This window comes from Trichosurus vulpecula, chromosome 4 (assembly GCF_011100635.1).
Source record: "Trichosurus vulpecula isolate mTriVul1 chromosome 4, mTriVul1.pri, whole genome shotgun sequence".
NCBI classification, from domain to species: Eukaryota; Metazoa; Chordata; class Mammalia; order Diprotodontia; family Phalangeridae; genus Trichosurus; species Trichosurus vulpecula.
Window position 1 is genome coordinate 208,649,970 of NC_050576.1, and position 18,664 is coordinate 208,668,633.

At 38.4% G+C, this 18,664-nt stretch overlaps 1 protein-coding gene across 1 annotated transcript in view; it reads left to right on the top strand.

Moving 5' to 3' along the window:
- LOC118848415 (WD repeat-containing protein on Y chromosome-like) overlaps positions 1-18,664 on the top strand; it is a 152,864-nt gene that overhangs the window by 13,808 nt on the left and 120,392 nt on the right. The gene's annotated exons all lie outside the window — the stretch shown is intronic.

Below are 18,664 nucleotides of genomic sequence, written 5' to 3' on the forward strand. Positions count from 1 at the left end.
GACAAATAGGGTTAATTGACTTACCCAGAGTCACAAAGCCAGTAAGTGGCTGAGGCCAAATTTGAACTCGGGAAGATGAGTGTTCCTGACTTCGGACCTGGTACTATCCCCACTGCTCCACCTAGATGCCCTATCTTATATATATTATTATTATTATTGTACTTTATATTTATATATTGTAGGACTGTGATTACAACAGACAAAATGTGAGGTCTGTACATTTGAGGAAATTTTCCCAAATATACACACAAAATTTATCTTAGGACCCAATCTACTAGTCTCTGGCGGCAACTAATTTGAGATGATTGAATTACCTATTTTTCCAATGTGCAGCTGACCTCTGTCTTTGGGAAAACATGCTTTAAAATGTTAGAATGATTTTCCATGGATATTTACATCCTTCTCCTTTATAGTTTGAAAAGTCTCATTAAGTTAGAAGGAAAAACATAGAAAACCCATAGAGCTGAAAAGGCAAATTCTCCAAATGAGAGTGGTCTGCTTTTGGTTCTTCTCTCTGTTAAGTCCTTTCATTTTCAATCAGGGTCTAAACCTACTGTCCTTGCCAACTGGTAACAAAATCTACTTTATTCAGCTCTTCTACTGCTGACACCCAGGACAAAATTTGATGATTCTGTAATAGAGCCCAATTTTATCTTTACATTGACGGGAATTTGTTCAAAATGTCAGAGCTGCTTGTGGTGCATACCAACTGGGTTTTATTACTACAAACAGAACAGGATGTCCCTTCACTGAAAAAGAACTTGTTTTCTGTGGCCGGAATCTAATTTCACGAGTTCCTTAGCTTCCTGCTACAAAATAGAACAACACAATGTCACACCAAAGTCAGAGTTCAGGTACAACTCAAAAATATTTTCTCTAAAATAGGGTAGTTGATAACAAAAGTTAACTCCTTAGCACAAGATGACTTTGTCATTGGATGTAAGGAGCAGTGTGATGTGGATATATATTCATTTCTCCCACTTTTGTGTCTATGTTACTGCCTGTGGAGAAGATGATATTACATACATTTTTGTAGGCTAAGCATTATATCTGTATTTTTCAAACCTTATGAAATTATGAGAAACAGGGTGTTTGAGTGCTTTGACCTCTGGACATCCAGTCAAGTTCTGCCAAATGATACCCATTAGTTATGTGACCATGAGCAAGTCACTTAACCTCTCAGTGCCCCAGGCTCTCACACTAACATAATTAATATCTTCTTTACCTGAAGCATATAGTGGATAGAGGACTAGGCCGGAAGTTAGTAAAACATGAATCCAAAGTCAGCCTCAGACACTTAATGGCTTTTTGACTCTGGGCAGATTATTTAACTTCTGTTTGCCTCAGTTTCCTCAATTGTAAAACAGAGAAAATAATATCCCTTACCATTCAGAGCTCTTGTGAGGATTAAATTAGATGATGTTTATAAAATGCTAAGCACATTGCCTAGCACTTAGTAGGTACCTATTTCCTTCCTTCATTTTATGGGTTTCAATATCTGGCAAAAAATTAATATTGTTTTTTTCATATATCTAAAAGGGGCCTAAGAGATCACCTAGTGACTATTTGATCTACTTTATATCATGTGGACACTTAGAAAAAAGTGCAACATGCTTATGTACATGTATAAGAACAGGCATATTTATATACATATATCCAAGTGGGTGAATGAAAATCATTTATCATGCTTACTATATGCCAAACACTGCACTAAGAACTGGAAATACAAATTTAAAAGCAAAGACAGTCCCTGCCTTAACAGAATATATGTTTTAATAAGGGACACAATATGTGTAGGGTAACCTTGACAAAAGAGTGATATTTTAGAGGGGAAATTTAAAGAGTTTGGGGAGTGAATACATAAGGGAGTAGTAGACTGGCACACCTTTTTAGGAGAAATGAAAGAGTTGATTTGGTTTGCCAAATGTCATGGCATTGACTTATGGCACTGTGAGAAGAAATAAAAGCAGTGAAATGAACTAAGGCTACACCCCAGAACTATATATCATAGTTGACTATGGGAAGTTCAGGAAGCAAAATGTGTCTATAGACAGACACGCATCATATTATTATATGTAATTTATCTTTATGATTATAAATATTATATTTTTGGACATGTAATGTCTGTGATAATACATATTATATGTAATCTCTATCTACATAATTCACTTCCTGGATTTTTAACCAGCTGCCATGCCACATGGTCCAGAAACCAAGTCCTGGGGATTTAACTTTTTTTTACATCAGAACTCCTGCCCTGAGGTCCTACGTTGCCTCTATAAATCCAGCCATGATTTACTTTGCTCCCTGGATTACTTCTCACCTCCTGCTATCACAGTGGGCATACCAAATTAACACTGTTGTAATTTTTGGAAATACAAATCTACTCCCTTGTGACTCTGCTCACCATCCTTATAAACTACATATACATAAACACATATATATATATATACACATACTTGTACTGTGTATACAAATATGCAATATGTATCCATATACATGTGTTTATATACACATATACTCATGTTTGTTTGTATGTATGCAAGGTATCTAGGGAGCAAAAAAATTACGTGCGCACACACATACACATATATATATATACTTGTTTATTGGAATTTTTCTAAGCACAAACATTATATAAAATAATATTTTATGTTTATATATAATTATACAGCTATGTATAATTCATATAACATATTTATTTATCTATTAAATTATAATATGTAAATAAAATAAATATTTATCTTGTGTATAAATATATATTATATATTTATATTACATATATCCAATTTTGGATATATATAACATATAATTTGAATATATATCTAAATATATTATATAGCCAATATATTAAATGTATTATATATTCACATAAATATATAACATATATTTATATAGTTACATGTATTTATATACAATTATATATCTTTTTTATATAACTATATATTTTATATATGTAATTTTTATATATATTTATATAAAATAAATAAAAGTAGGCCCCACCTAGATAAAAAGAGAACAAAATTATGTTAATTTCCCCCCATTAAGTGAAATATACAAAAAGAAAAAGAAGGCAAAAGATAGAATATATTCGATTACATAGTAGCCCTTCACCTGCCCATTAATGTTGGAAGTCTTCAGGACACAAATTCTAATCTTCTCTAGTTGTGTTGCAAATACTTCCACATTTTTAGCTTGGCTGAATTTCTGCTGTCCTCTAAGACAAAGTTCTATGCAAAAGATTTAAACTGTTTTTTACCTTAAGCCTAGCATTTAGGCTACACAGAATACATCTTGAACGCAAGAAACAAAATGACCCAGGAGAAGAGCCTCACACTGGCATGAACTTACTCTGAAATCTAGACTGGCCCTATCATCACATCATCCAACCCCAGTTATGGAACTTAATGTTGCAAAAACATCATTAGTCAAATTCCATTATTGAAATGTCACTATACCATTCAACAAAAAGATTTATAAATCCTAGCTAATGACCAGCTTTGCTTTAAACATAATTTGCACCAGAATCTATATATTAATAACAAATAATTTGTCCAGTCTCTTAGCTTTTGTTGTAAAGAGAACTGGACCTGTAGCTATTGTCATACCACTTCTCTGACTATATGTGCTTGATAACAGACTAAGATCCTGGACTTTTAAGCCATTAATTTCCTGCTTCATGGATTATTCAAGTATTGTGGTTTTGCCAGTCTCTTTCCTAACATGAAGCACAAGACTTAAGAAAAGAATGGAGCCAATTGTACATTTCATTAAATGAAAGGCATTCTGTTCTGGGTTTCCTCTTCTCCTCCCTTGTTCATGTGCCTGACTTCTGATTTCTGGTAAATATTTATTAATACTAGCAGCTCTTCCTGCAAGTCAAACAGTATTAGGAGACAGGCTTGGTTATCAGGATAGGTCATCCTCTTTGAATTGATGACAGTGTCACATGGGGGAAACCAAAGTGAAAAAGTTCCACCATATTCCCCATATTTGTTAACATCTTCTAACAGTCTCTGGACATAGTGTCAGGGCTTTAAAAAAAACTTCATAACCATTGTAAAGGTCTCCCACTGATACATTCAAGAAAGAAAACAGCTTCTTCAGTCAGGCTTCAGATTCCTAGGTTTGAAGTTACAGGAACCAGGACTTTTTTGGATGTCTTCTCCTTCCTGGAACATGGCTACTTTTCTGAGTATTAAGGATATCTGGTAACATGAACCTGGAAAAAAGAGATCTCAAACTTGAGGAAATTTTGAGAGGTCACCTAATCTATCCTCAGCCTTCTAGAAAGAATTAAGAAAATAATCCTTTTTTAAAAAAAATATCCATTGATAAAAGGAGATTGTACGCATTCCTAATAATGGAGATCAACAGAATTAGGAATTGTACCTTCTAACCCACCTAAACTAAGTGAGACAGCAATTTCACATAACCACCTACTTTAGAACACAGCTACTTTAGCAACGGGTTTCCTACACAAGGAGTTCCCTCAATCTATCTTTGCTGGGTGGTTTGGTATTGCTCACCCTTTATGCTATTCATTCTAGCCTAAATAGTCTACTTGACTATTCACCATACAAAATATTCTATCTATAGTTTCCATGCCTTTTCACAGACTGTTTTCTTATACCTAGAATGTACTTCCTCCTCGGCTCTGGCCCTGTGTTTTACTACTTGTGGCTGTCAGCAAATCACCTAACCTGTCTGGACTTCTGTTTCCTCATCTTTAAAATGAAAAGACTAGACTAGATGATTTCTAAGATACCTTGTGCATCTAGATTTAAGATCCTCTAATCTGAGCAGAGGAATGACCTGACTACATCAATGCTTAAGGAATACTGATAGCAGTATTGAGGATATATTGGAGAAGAGAGTGTAAATAAATGGGAAGACCTGTTAAGGGGCTAGTATGTTAGTGAAGGTGGCTAAAAATGTTTGAGTGAATTATTAACCAAAAGGAGAGAAGCAATTACAAAGGAAAAATGGACAATTTTGATGATATGACATTGAAAAACTTTTGCATGAACAAAATCAATACATCTAAAATAAGGACAATGGTAAACTGGGTTAAAAAAAACCTTTATATCAAATATATTTGATAAGGGTATGATATCTAAACTATATAGACAATTGACAGAAATATGGAAGGCCAGAAGCCACCACCTTCCCCCATTCCCCACTAGAGACAGGATTGTTCTCTTTAAATACTTAAGTGACTGTCATTTGAAAAAGAGTAGACCTGCATTTTATTGCTCTAGAGAACAAAAGTGTTAACAGTGAGTGGAAGTGGCAGGAAGTATATTTTAGCTCCCTGTGAAGAATAACTTTCTAACCATTAGAGCAGACAGACAATGAAGCCATCTATCTTTTGAAAGTCGGGGCCTCCTCCCTTTATCAGAAGAGTCTTGTTTAGGGATGCTATAGCAAGGATTTTTATCTTGGGAGCTTGGATTAAGTGACTCCTAAAGTTATTTCCCCTCTAAGAGAATGAAAATTTAATTCAATTTAACTAAGACTTATTGTGTACCTACCAAGTGCAAAACATTTTGTGAGGTACAAAAAAGAAAAAGTTCAGAAATGCTTTATTGTGACCCTGCAGCAGCAGGAAAAGTCCTGTTAACTGGGAGTGTTATTTTTCCAGCTCCTATATTCTGCAGCTGTTCTTTTGTAGGGAAGGAGGAAAAATCCTGTTCTGTCTCCTGCCTCCCAAACAGAGACCATCTTGTTATTTACACCAACAACAAACAATTCTTTGTTTGTTCCACTCTGAAAGAACACAGTAAAATATCTCCACATTTCCCAGGAGGGGCATTGCTGTGCATGTTTTCCAAAGCTGAAAGTAGCTTCCCAGAATCCTCTGTAAATATCTTCAAGATGTGAATGTGGTATTTTGCAAGAACTGATCTTTCACTGTGTGTTAGATTTCTGGCTCTCATACAACCAGCAGAAATACTCTAAGAGATCATAGAGGTAGGTTTTCAAAGGGTGCCATCTTCTGGTCTGATTTTTTAAAAGCCAACTCGAGGTGCTGAGTTTGTTTCTGTTAGTGAATTTAGCTTTTCCTTCGACAAAAAACAACCATTAAAAAAAACCAAATTCTGCTACTTCCTTGAAGCCAACTCAGGTGGCTGGGAGATAACAGACCTCTAATTTAGCAGGTGCAATCTTGAATTGCATCCTAGCTACGGAACTATGTAAAAAGCTCAATGTTTATTTACTGAAAGGGCAGCTTTTAGAAGCTCTTCTTCCTTCATAGCACAGAAATGATGAAATCAGAACTGATCACTTCCCCCTCCAAGAAATGCTTTGTTCTCAACCTTGTTAGACATATGTCAACCAAGAGGTTTTTACTCCTCTGAACATACTCAGCATTAATTTATTCCCAAGATGTGAGGCTTTCTCTAGTCCAAAATTATTTTTTAACCTTCCCATAATGTTTTTAGCATTGCACAAATCATATTTATAAAATAAGACACCCTCCTCCAAAAATAATTCTTAACCTGGGGTCCAACAACCCCCAAGAGGCTTATGAATAGATTTCAGGAGATTCATAAACTTGGATGGGAAAAATTATTTACATCTCTATTTTCACTGACTTTTAGTTTTCTTTGTAATCTTATGGATCTTATTTTATGCATTTAAAATATTCTTTGTCAGACTGCCCAAGTGGTCCGGAAAAAAAGATAACAAACCCCTTTCTACGTGCTGGTTATGTTCAGATTCTTTTCCTGTAATTCTTATGGCTACCACTAGGAGGGCAGCTGTGGCTGCTGGAGTAGCTTAGACTCAACAAGTGAGTCCATTTTGGCTAATTTCAAAGAGCTAACAAACTCCACACTTGAATATGTTTTATCTATCAAAAAATACTGAATCAAAAATAGCAGCATAGCTCAGTTATCTCCTTTCTGTGAGATTAGTGCTTAAAGGTTTGAGTGCATGCACGAACTCATCAGTATGATGATTTATTCACTGATACACATGAAAACTGTTCCTAACCTTCTCATCCTATGTGATTCTTATTCCTATGTTTTGGCAAATACTCCAAAGAGAAGCTTACTCTATGTGCTAAAGGGCTTCCTCTTAATTCTTTCAATATTTAAGCAAAGCTAGGTTAGCAAAAAGTTGTTCATCTAGTAGTATTAGTAATGATAATAACAGTAGTAATAAAAATGAAACCGTCATCCCATCATCCATGGGAGGTTTGGTGGGGGAAAGGAGAAAAGCTATGCTAATGATATCACGTGGCCTGGAACTCTGAAGCATTGGACATTTTTGCTCTGGTGATGCTACTGGTTGGAATAGCATCTTAGTCAGTATGATGCAACTATTTCTAAAAGTCAAAGAAGCAGGGTGACCCAGACTTGCATGCTGATCCTACTCTAAACTGCCAAGATGATTATCTTGACAGAATATAGCAGAATGATTGGTGCTACCTTGTGTTCTGGTGCAAGAAAAAAATAAAGGTATATTGGAACAAATCAAAACTACTAACTCCCTTTTTCCCTTTTTTTCTCTCTTTTGTTTTTGTTTTGGGGTTTTTTTTGGTTCTGTTTCTTCTTTCTCATGATTCGTTCCATTGGTCATAATTCTCCTCCACAACTTGACTAGTGTGTAAATTAATTCAATGAGAAGTTATATATAGAAGATATATCAGATTCCATGCCATCTTGGGGAGGGGGGGGAAGGAGGAAAGAAAATCTGGAATTCAAAATTATGTAGAACTGAGTGTTGTAAACTAAAAATAAAAAAAGAAAAATTAAAAAAAGAAAGAAAAAACAAAAAAAAATTTTAAAAATTAAAAAAATAAAAATACTAACTCCCCACCTGATAGAAAAGCTGCAGTAACTAAAGCAGGCAAAGTACAAGGTATACATGAAGTAGGCTCATGACCTGAAAACCCACATTCCAGGCCTGTACTACATCCTAGCAAAACTGGAAACAGATTTTCCCTGTTATAGGCGAGTTTCCATATTGCTTTTTGTCACTGTCACCACCAGCTTCAAGTCACACAACAATATATCGCTGACCAGGGCAATAACTATATCCCCAAGCCTGTATCAGATGGAATGAGATGAAATGAATGAGCTACTAGAAATTTAAAAGAACCTGACATTATTGAAACTCTTAAGGCAAATGCCAGGAATTATACCTAATAACAAAATGGAGGCAAAACCAGTACCATTTAACGATTTTGAAAAGGAAATGAGAATACTGCTCGAGACCAGAAAAGATAATAAAGTAGGAAGAAACAGTGCAACCCAGCTGCTTCCATAGCTACTCCAACAAAGATCTAAGAACCTCCCCCCAAGATTGAGTAGCAGTTAGGAAATCCAAAGAAAAACGCAATGGGACATTTTTTTCCAGCCCAGGGTCAAGAATTGAACCTACAGGCAATCAAAATAGGATTTGTGGAACAAGGGTGGGCGTTTGCACTGACCTCAGAATAGAAGAAGGGTTTTAGACCTCAGTTTCAGACCACGTTTAGGCAGCAGCACTTTGTCTCAGTCTAAAGTTGGATCATGGACTCTTTCTCTGGGCTAAGACTAGGCATAGGCCTACTACTTTGTTGTACTGACCTCAGAGCAAATTCAAATTTAGTCGTTTGGCTCAGGCTAAGAGTAGGCCAGAAGTTCTGTTGCCCAGAAACTATAGAGTCCTTCAGCTATGGAGCCAACCACTGTCTACTGAAGCTCCAACCTGAGGTACGTCTACAGTTCTGTTGTCTAGATCCAAACCTGTACCTGGAGCCTAAAAAGTCAAGGAAAATAACCTGTACCTTCTAAGACCACTTAGTTCCTGTGTAAAGTTTGTAGCTCCCTGGCCCAAGCTGCCTCTTCAATCTTTGAAAAAGACGGTATTCAATAACCAGAGAAAGCAGAAGCAAGATGCTATAGAATATAAATCAGTACCAAACATGGCCTGACATGTCTCAAGAACACAAAGCCCAATCTGGGCAGTAAGGCTGAAGAATGGTTAAACAAAGCAAAACAGGGATTCACACAAAATGAAGTTATTATGGTGCCAAGGACACTGCAGACACAAAGATAAGAAAGGAGAATAACTTTCACATATATATACACATATACATACACACATATGTATATGTATTTATATGTATGAACATATGTATGTGTATGTGCTTACACATGTGTGTATATATATATACGTAAGTAAGGAGGATTTTGTATCCTTTTTAGAGTTCAGTTTCTCAAAGTCCATGGCCACGGCAATGTCTAGTTTCCAAGTGTTAGATAATAACTCCCAGAAGAGTCCCACGGATCCTAGATATTAATTCTTAGAATCATAGTGAACAGGCAGCCCTACTGAGGCTGTGCCATGAGATATAGGGGTGACATAATATGATATTTCCTATGCTTGCATAGAATGATGATATTGCTAAAGTTAAACTGTGAGGCCATTGTTGGCAAGATGCCTTCTTGGTTGCCCTATAAAGCAAGTGGGTAGTGGTCAGTGAGTGAGGAATCCACAGGGAACCCATGGGGGAATCCACAGGGAACCCATAGAGGAATCTATGTGTGCCTCGACAGCCCCCATCAAGGCTTGAAGGGATTTAGAGGAATGCACTAGCTATGCCTGTCTCGATTGAGCCCATCAAGACATAAGGTTGTTGCCCCTCCCCCTCAGTGGTCCCTGCAAGAAGGGTGATTAGGCAATGCTGTACGAGCTGGTTCTCCCATCATCAGCAACCTCCTGAGAAGAATAGACTAGAATAAAGCAAGATTATTAACACCTCCGAAGTTGTCCTTCTTGTCTGACCAGATCAACAGTGAACCTGTGGGGCAGCTAGGTGGCACAGGGAATAGAGCACTGGCCCTGGAGTCAGGAGGACCTGAGTTCAAATTCAGCCTCAGACACTTGACACACTTACTAACTGTGTGACCTTGGGCAAGTCACTTAACCCCAATTGCCCTACCTTCCCCCCTGCAAAAAAAAAGAGTGAACCTGTTAGAGGCTGGCATCTGAAACCTCCAGTGGCTCCTGTGTGTTATCTGTGAAACTATATATATGTGTATATGTATATGCATGTGTATAGGTATAGGTATAAGTACAGGTACAGGTATAGGTATATGGGAAGGAAGGGAGGAACGAAGGGAGGAAGGCAGGGAGGAAGGAATGGAGGGAGGAAGGAAGGGAGGGTGGGAGGGAAGGAGGGAGGGAGGAAGGGAGAAAGGGAGGGAGGGAGGGAGGAAGGGAGGGAGGGAGGGAGGAAGGAAAAGTTTTTAAAACTATGATTCAATCTGTTTTCAGAACCCATTAATTATTTCTCTGGAGGTGGATAGCATTTTTCATCATAAGTCCTCCAGAATTATCTTAGACCATTTTATTGCTGAGAATAGCAAGTCATTCACAGTTGATCATTGTACAATATTGTTGTTACTGTGTACAATGTTCTCCTGTTTCTGCTCACTTCACTTCGCATCAGTTCATGTAAGTCTTTCAAGGTTTATGTGAGAGCAACCTGCTCATCACTTCTTATAGCACAATAGTATTCCATCACAATCATATACTACAACTCGTTCAACCATTCCCCAATTGAAGGGCATCCTCATGCCAATTCTTTGCCACCACTAAAAGAACTGCTATAAATATTTTTGTACATATAGGTACTTTTCCTTTTTGTTTTATATCTATTTGGGATACAGACCTAGTAATGGTATTGTTAAATCAAAGGGTGTGCATGGTTTCATAGCCCTCTGGGCATAGTTCCAAATTGCTCTCCAGAATGGTTGAATCAGTTCACAACTCCACCAACAGTGCATTAGTGCCCCATTTTTCCACATTCCCCCCAACATTTGTCATTTTCCTTTTTTCATATGATAGGTAGTACCTTTTCTAGTTTGTGTTTCTCTAATCAATATTGATTCATATGACTAAAGTTAGTTTTGATTACTTCATCTGAAAACTACCTGTCCATATCCTCTGACTGTCAATTAGGAAATGGCTCTTATCTTTATAAATTTGACTCAGTTCTCTAAATATTTGAAAAAAAATTGTCTTTATGAGAAAAACTTGCTATAAAACTTTTTCTCCCTGTTTATACTACATTCTCCCTCTCCCTCCCCCTCTCTCTCCATCTTTCTCTCTCTCTCTCTCTCTCTCTCTCCCTCCCTCCCTCCCTCCCTCCCTCCTTTTACCCTGTTCATCCTCAGAAGTGTTTTGTTTCTGACTATGGCCTCTCCCAATATGCCCTCCCTTCTATCAGCCCCACCACTGCCTTCTCTTATCCCCTTTCCCTCCTACTTTCCTATATGGTAACAGCGATTTCTATACCCAATTGAGTGTGTATGTTATTGCCTCTTTGACCCAGTTCCAATGAGGATAAGGTTCACATGCTTTCTTCTCCACTGTCCCCATCTTCTCCTCCATTGTAAAAGCTCTTCCTTATGTGCCACTTTTACGTGAGATAATTTACCTCATTCTAGCTCTCCCTTCCCCCTTCTCCCAGTGCATTCCTCTTTCTCACCCTTTTATTTCATTTTTCAAATAACAACCCATCGTATTCAACTGACAGCTATGCCCTCTGTCTATGTATATACCTTCTAACTGCTGTAATAATGATAAACTTCTTAGGAGTTACAAGCAGCATCTTCCCATGTAGGAATGTAAACAGTTTAACCTTATCAAGTCCCTTATGATTTCTCTTTCCTGTTTACCTTTTTATATTTCTTTTGAGTCTTGTATTTGAAAGTCAAATTTTCTATTCAGCTGTGGTCTTTTCATCAGGAATGCTCAAAAGTCCTCTATTTCATTAAATACCAATTTTTCCCTTGGAGACTTAAACACAGTTTTGCTGGATAGGTGATTCTTGATTGTAATCCTACACCCTTTGACCTCTGGAATATCACATTCCAAGTCTTCTGATCCTTTAATGTGAAAGCTGCAAAATCTTGTGTGATCCTAACTGTGACTTCATGGTATTTGAATTGTTTCTTTCTAGCTGCTTGAAATAGTTTCTCCTTGACATGGAAGCTCTGGAATTTGGTTATAATATTCCCAGGAGTTTTCATTTGGGATCTTTTTCAGGACATTAGCTGTGGATTTTTTAAAGTTTCTATGGTTTTAGGATATCAGGGCAGTTTTTCTTGGTAATTTTTTGAAAGATGACATCTAAGCTCTTTTTTTGATCATGTCTTCCAGGTAATTAATACTTCTTAATTGATCTATCTTCAATCCATTTTCTAATTCAGTTGTTTTTCCAGTGAGATATTCGCATTTTCTTCTATTTTTTCCCATTTTGTTTTATTGTTTCTTGATGTCCCATAGAGTCATTAGTTCTCACTTGTCCAATTCTAATTTTTAAGGCATGAATTTCTTAAGTGAGGTTTTGCTCCTCTTTTTCCATTTGGCCAATTGGACTTTTTACGGAGCTCTTTTCTTCAGTGAATTTTGTATACTTTTTTCCAGTTGGCCAATTCTACTTTTTCAGGAATTCTTCTCTTCAGTGGATTTTTGTGCCTCCTTTATCATTTGGCCTATTCTTTTTAAAGGTATTATTTGCTTCAGTATCTTTTTGTGTCTACTTTACCAAGCTGTTGCATCTTTTTTTCACAACTTTCTTGTATCACTCTGGTTTCTTTTCCCAATTTTTCCTCTGTCTGATTTGATTCTTTTTTTGCAAGGGGGAAAGTAGGGCAATCAGGGTTAAGTGACTTGCCCAAGGTCACACAGCTAGTAAATGTGTCAAGTGTCTGAGGCTGCATTTGAACTCAGGTCCTCCTCACTCCAGGGCCAGTGCTCTACTCACTGGACCACCTAGCTGCCCTGTTTGACCCTTTTTTGTTTGTTTGTTTGTTTGTTTGTTTTTGGAAGGAGGAATGGAAGGCAATTAGAGTTAAGCGACTTGCCCAAGGTCACACAGCTAGTAAGTGTGTCAAGTGTCTGAGGCCAGATTTGTACCCAGGTTGTCATGACTCCAGGGCCAGTGCTCTACTCACTGCACCACTTAGCTGTCCTTGTCTTATTTGATTCTTTTTTTATTTTTTTTCCTTTCTCTTTTTTTTTTAATTTAAATTTATTTATTTAACATATTTAGTTTTCAGCATTGATTTTCACAAGAGTTTGAATTACAAATTTTCTCCCCATTTCTACCCTCCCCCCCCACTTCAAGATGACATATATTCTGGTCACCCTGTTCCCCAGTCAGCCCTCCCCTCTGTCACCCCACTCTCCTCCCATCCCCTTTTCCCTTCCTTTCTTGTAGGGCAAGATAAATCTCTACGCCCCTTTGCCTGTGTATCTTATTTTCTAGTTGCATGCAAAAACTTCTTTTTTTGTTTTTGAACATCTGTTTTTAAAACTTTGAGTTCCAAATTCTCTCCCCTCTTCCCTTCCCACCCACCCTCCCTAAGAAGTCAAGCAATTCAACATAGGCCACATGCATATCATTATGTAAAACCTTTCCACAATACTCATGTTGTGAAAGACTAACTATATTTTGCTCCTTCACAACCCATCCCCCTTTATTGAATTTTCTCCCTTGACCCTGTCCCCTTTCCAAAGTGTTTGTTTTTGATTACCTCCACCCCCATGTGCCCTCCCCTCCATCAACCCCTCTTTTTTATCTTCTTCCTTCTTCTTTCCAGTGGGGTAAGATACCCAATTGGGTATCTTATCTCCTCAGGCCAAATCTGATGAGAGGAAGATTCACTCATTCCCCCCTCACCTGCCCTCTCCCCTCCTCCCACAGAACTGCTTCCTCTTGCCCCCTTTATGCGAGATAATCTACCCCATTCTATCTCCCCCTATCTCCCTCTCTCAGTATGTTCCTCGCTCATCCCTGAATTTGATTTTATTTCTTTTAGATATCTTCCCTTCATCTTCAACTCACCCTGTGTCTGCTCTCTCTCTCTCTCTCTCTCTCTCTCTCTCTCTCTCTCTCTCTTTCTTTCTCTCTCTCTCTCTCTCTATATATATATATATATATATACACACATATATATACACATATATGTATATATATACATATATATACACATATATATATACATAGATATATACATACATACACATTCACTTATATATATATACATAAACATATATATGCATATTCCCTTCAGCTATCCTAATACTGAGGTCTCATGAATCATACACATCATCTTTCCATGTAGGAATGTAAACAAACAGTTCAACTTTAGTAAGTCCCTTGCAATTTCTTTTTCTTGTTCTTTTTCTTGATTACCTTTTCATGCTTCTCTTGATTCTTGTGTTTGAAAGTCAAATTTTCTATTCAGTTCTGGTCTTTTCACTGAGAAAGCTTGAAAGTCCTCCATCTTATTGAAAGTCCATATTTTGCCTTGGAGCATGATGCTCAGTTTTGCTGGGTAGGTGATTCTTAGTTTTAATCCTAGCTCCATTGAACTCTGGAATATCGTATTCCAAGCCCTTTGATCTCTTAATGTAGAAGCTGCCAGATCTTGGGTTATTCTGATTGGGTTTCCACAATACTCAAATTGTTTCTTTCTGGCTGCTTGCAGTATTTTCTCCTTGATCTGGGAGCTCTGGAATTTGGTGACAACATTCCTAGGAGATTTCTTTTTGAGATCCATTTGAGGAGGCGATCGATGGATTCTTTCAATTTCTATTTTGCCCTGGGGCTCTAGAATATCAGGGCAGTTCTCCTTGATAATTTCTTGAAAGATGATATCTAGGCTCTTTTTTTGATCATGGCTTTCAGGTAGTCCAATAATTTTTAAATTATCTCTCCTGGATCTATTTTCCAGGTCAGTGGTTTTTCCAATGAGATATTTCACATTGTCTTCCATTTTTTCATTCCTTTGGTTCTGTTTTATAATATCTTGATTTCTCATAAAGTCACTACCTTCCACTTGCTCCAATCTAATTTTTAAAGTAGTATTTTCTTCAGTGGTCTTTTGGACCTCCTTTTCCATTTGGGTAATTCTGCCTTTCAAGGCATTCTTCTTCTCATTGGCTTTCTGGAGCTCTTTTGCCATTTGAGTTAGTCTATTCTTTAAGGTGTTGTTTTCTTCAGTGTATTTTTCAGTATTTTTTTGGGTCTCCTTTAGCAAGTCATTGACTTGTTTTTCATGGTTTTCTCACATCCTTCTCATTTCTCTTCCCAATTTTTCCTCTACTTCTCTAACTTGCCTTTCCAAATCCTTTTTTGAGCTCTTCCATGGCCTGGGACCAGTTCATGTTTTTCTTGGAGGTTTCTGTTGTAGGCTCTTTGACTTTGTTAACTTCTTCTGTCTGTATGTTTTGGTCTTCTTTGTCACCAAAGAAAGAATCCTGAGTCTGAGACTGAATCTGGGTGCATTTTTGCTTCCTGGCCATATTCCCAACCAACTAACTTGACCCTTGAGTTTTTCAGTGGGGTATGACTGCTTGTAGACTAACGAGTTCTATGTTCCACGTTTGGGGGGGAGGTGCCAGCTCTGTCACACCAGCACTACTCCTTCCCCAAGAACCCCCAACCTGGACTGGGCTTAAATCTTCAGCAGGCTCTTCACTCCTGCTCTGATCCGCCACTTAATTCCTCCCACCAGGTGGGCCTGGGGCTGGAAGCACCTGCAGCTGTAGCTGCCCCACCTCCGCTGCCCCCGGGGCTGGTAGCCGAACTGCGAACTCCTTCCACTCCCACAGCTTTTCCCACTAACCTTCTCCACTGTCTTTTGTGTTTGTGGGTTGATAAGTCTGGTGACTGCTGCAGCTCACTGATTCAGGGTGGTAGGGCACATTCCGCCCGGCTCCTGGTCTGGTTGGTCCGCGCTGCTCATGCTGGGCTCTGCTCTGCTCCCAGCTCCCAGCTTCCAGCTCCGTGTGGGATAGACCTCACCCAGAGACCATCCAGGCTGTCCTGGGCTGGAACCCTGCTTCCCTCTGCTGTTTTGTGGGTTCTGCCATTCTAGAATTGTTTCAGAGCCATTTTTTATAGGTTTTTGGAGAGACTCGGCAGGGAGCTCACACTAGTCCCTGCTTTCCGGCTGCCATCTTGGCTTGGCCCCCCGTCTTATTTGATTCTTAAAAAAAACCTTTTGAGCTCTTTCAGAAATTCTTTTTGGACCTGAGATTAATTTACATTCTTCTTTGGTGCTTTGGATGTAGCCATTTTGACTTTGCTATCTTCTTCTCAGTTTGTGTTTTGATTTCCCATGTCACCATAGTAACTTTCTATGGTCAGGTTCTCTTTTTGTTGTTCTGTTCATTTTTCCAGCCTATTTCTTGACCCTGAACTTTATATTGAAGTTGGGTTCTGCTTCTGGGGTGATGCAAGCATTATCCAAAGCTTCAAGGTTTTTTGTGCAGCTGTTTTTAGAGCTAGTTTTTGGGATGTGTAAGTTTTCATTTCTTCCAAGGTGGTATGATATAAGGAAAGATGTATTTGCTACTCTCTTGGGCTGTGCCCAGGTCTGTGAGTGACCACAATCATTTTTTTCTACCCTGTAACTGTAACCAGGATCCCTGCTTCTCTGTGGCTGAAAGTTCTGATGTTCTAGTGCTCCTCCTTGCCCTGAGACTGGAACCCAGATTCACATATGGGCAATGCAACAGAGTCCCGCTCTCAGTGCCAGGAAAGGTTTCCCTGCAATCTCATTCTAACCAATTGTCTAATACCCTTACCATCTGTGGACTGAGATTATGTTGTCAATTCAATTGCCCCAGTACCCCAAGTTGCCAAGGCATGGCCAGCTGTCTTAATGGCTCTCTGCCATAGCACCTGTCCTTAAGGAAACTTCACTTTACTAAGAGAACACAACTGAGTCACACATAAGTAAATGTGGGATACACAAAATACACATAGTGATGGGGACCACTAATGATTGGGGGACTCATAACAGATCCCTTGAGTAATATGGCTCTTGAGATGAACCTTGATAAGAGTTAGAATAAAGATAAAGAACATTCCATGTATGGGGTCAGCCTATGCTAAGGTAATTAGGTGGAAGATGGAGGCTTTCAGTGTTCTCCATCCACCTAGGTTACATTACTGTCTTTATAGTGCATATACATCAACAGCATAATTGCTTGGTGCTATTTTTTGGCTGTTTTGGAAAAGCCTCCATCACCCTGCATACGGGAGCAATAAGCAGATCGGTTTGGCTGGAGAGTAAAGTGTGAATAGATATTAGTATATAATCAGCCTCACAAGTCATATTCAGCTAGGACGTGACTCCTAGGTGGAGTTATATTCTGAAGGGCTTTAAATTCCACAGAGAGATTCCTTTTTATTATTATTAAAGCAATGAGAAGCCACTAAAGTTTCTTGAGAAAACATCTAACATGGTCATACTTGTGCTTTAGAAATACAAATTGGACAGCTGTTTGAAGAATGGATGTAAATTTGAGGGCTGATTTATTAGTCCAGGTACAAAGTGAATGGTGCCTGGACTTTTGTGGTTGTGTCATGAGTAAAGAGAATGGAGTGTATGCGAGAGACACTAAGGAGGTAGAACAGACAAGAACTGGCAGCTAATTGGATAGAGGGGATCACTGAGAATGTAGGGTTAAGAATATTTCCTTGGTTGTGAAAGTGGATAAATTCTTGACAAAAATAGGAATATTAGAATGATAGATGAGTGTTTGGGAAAAGATAATGAGTTCTATTTTGGACTTGCTAAATTTGATAAGCCTAGGAAACATCCTAGTGGAGATGTCCTGAAGACTGTTATAGGATTGAAGTGCATGGGAGTGATGGGAGATGTTTGTGTAGATTTCATCCTCTTCTACATAAAGATGATAGTTGAATTTATGGGAACTGATTAGAGCACAAGATCAAAGTAGAGAGAGAATAAGAGGGGCCCAAGAGAGAACCCTGGGTTACATCCATACATGGGAGATGGAACACAGATGATAAATTGATAAATCATATCATGTAGGAAGACCCATAATGGAGCAATGTCATGGAAACCCAGGGAAGAGACAGCATTCAGAAGGAAAGGATGGGCAGCAGAGTCACATGGAGAAGTCAAGACAGAGGAGTGAAGAAAGGTTTTTGGATTTAGGAACAAAGAAAGCAAAGGTAACTTAGAGTGGTTTCATGGTGGGCACAGAAGCCGGACTACAAAGGGATGAAGAGGTGAGGAAGTTTAAGCAATAAGTATAGGCAGCTGTTTCTAGCAGTTAGAACATGAAGAGGAGGAGAGTTATAGGACAAGAGCTTGAAGGGATAGTTGGGTCATGTGAAGCTATTCCAGATAGGGAAAAATTGTTTGGATAAAGCAAGAAAGGAACCAGTGGATAAAGAAAGGTTAGAAATTAGAGAATGGGGGAATAATAAAAGGAACAAAATAGCAGAGAAGAAGGGAGGAGATGGTGCCCAGGTCACAAGCAGAATAGTTGGCATTGTCAAGGAAACCATTCTCTGAGACTGAGGCAAAAGAGTAGTGAATGTAAGATGATGCTGAAGTGATTTAAAGGGTGGAACTAATGGATTGAGGGAGCTCAGGCAGATAGCCTTGGTTGTTTTGTTTGTTTGTTTTTGCTTTTGGTAAAGTATGGGCATGGACCTCTATTGAGAAGGCGTGTGAAGGTAGGATATAAGTGACTTGAGAAGAGAGGGTTTGAAACAGCCACTGTGGCGAATACAATAGAATTGTTCAGGAAGGAGTAAAAAGACCATCATGTGAATGCCCAGGTAAGAGTAGATAAAAGTATTGTTATGAGGCTCAAATAAGATAACTGA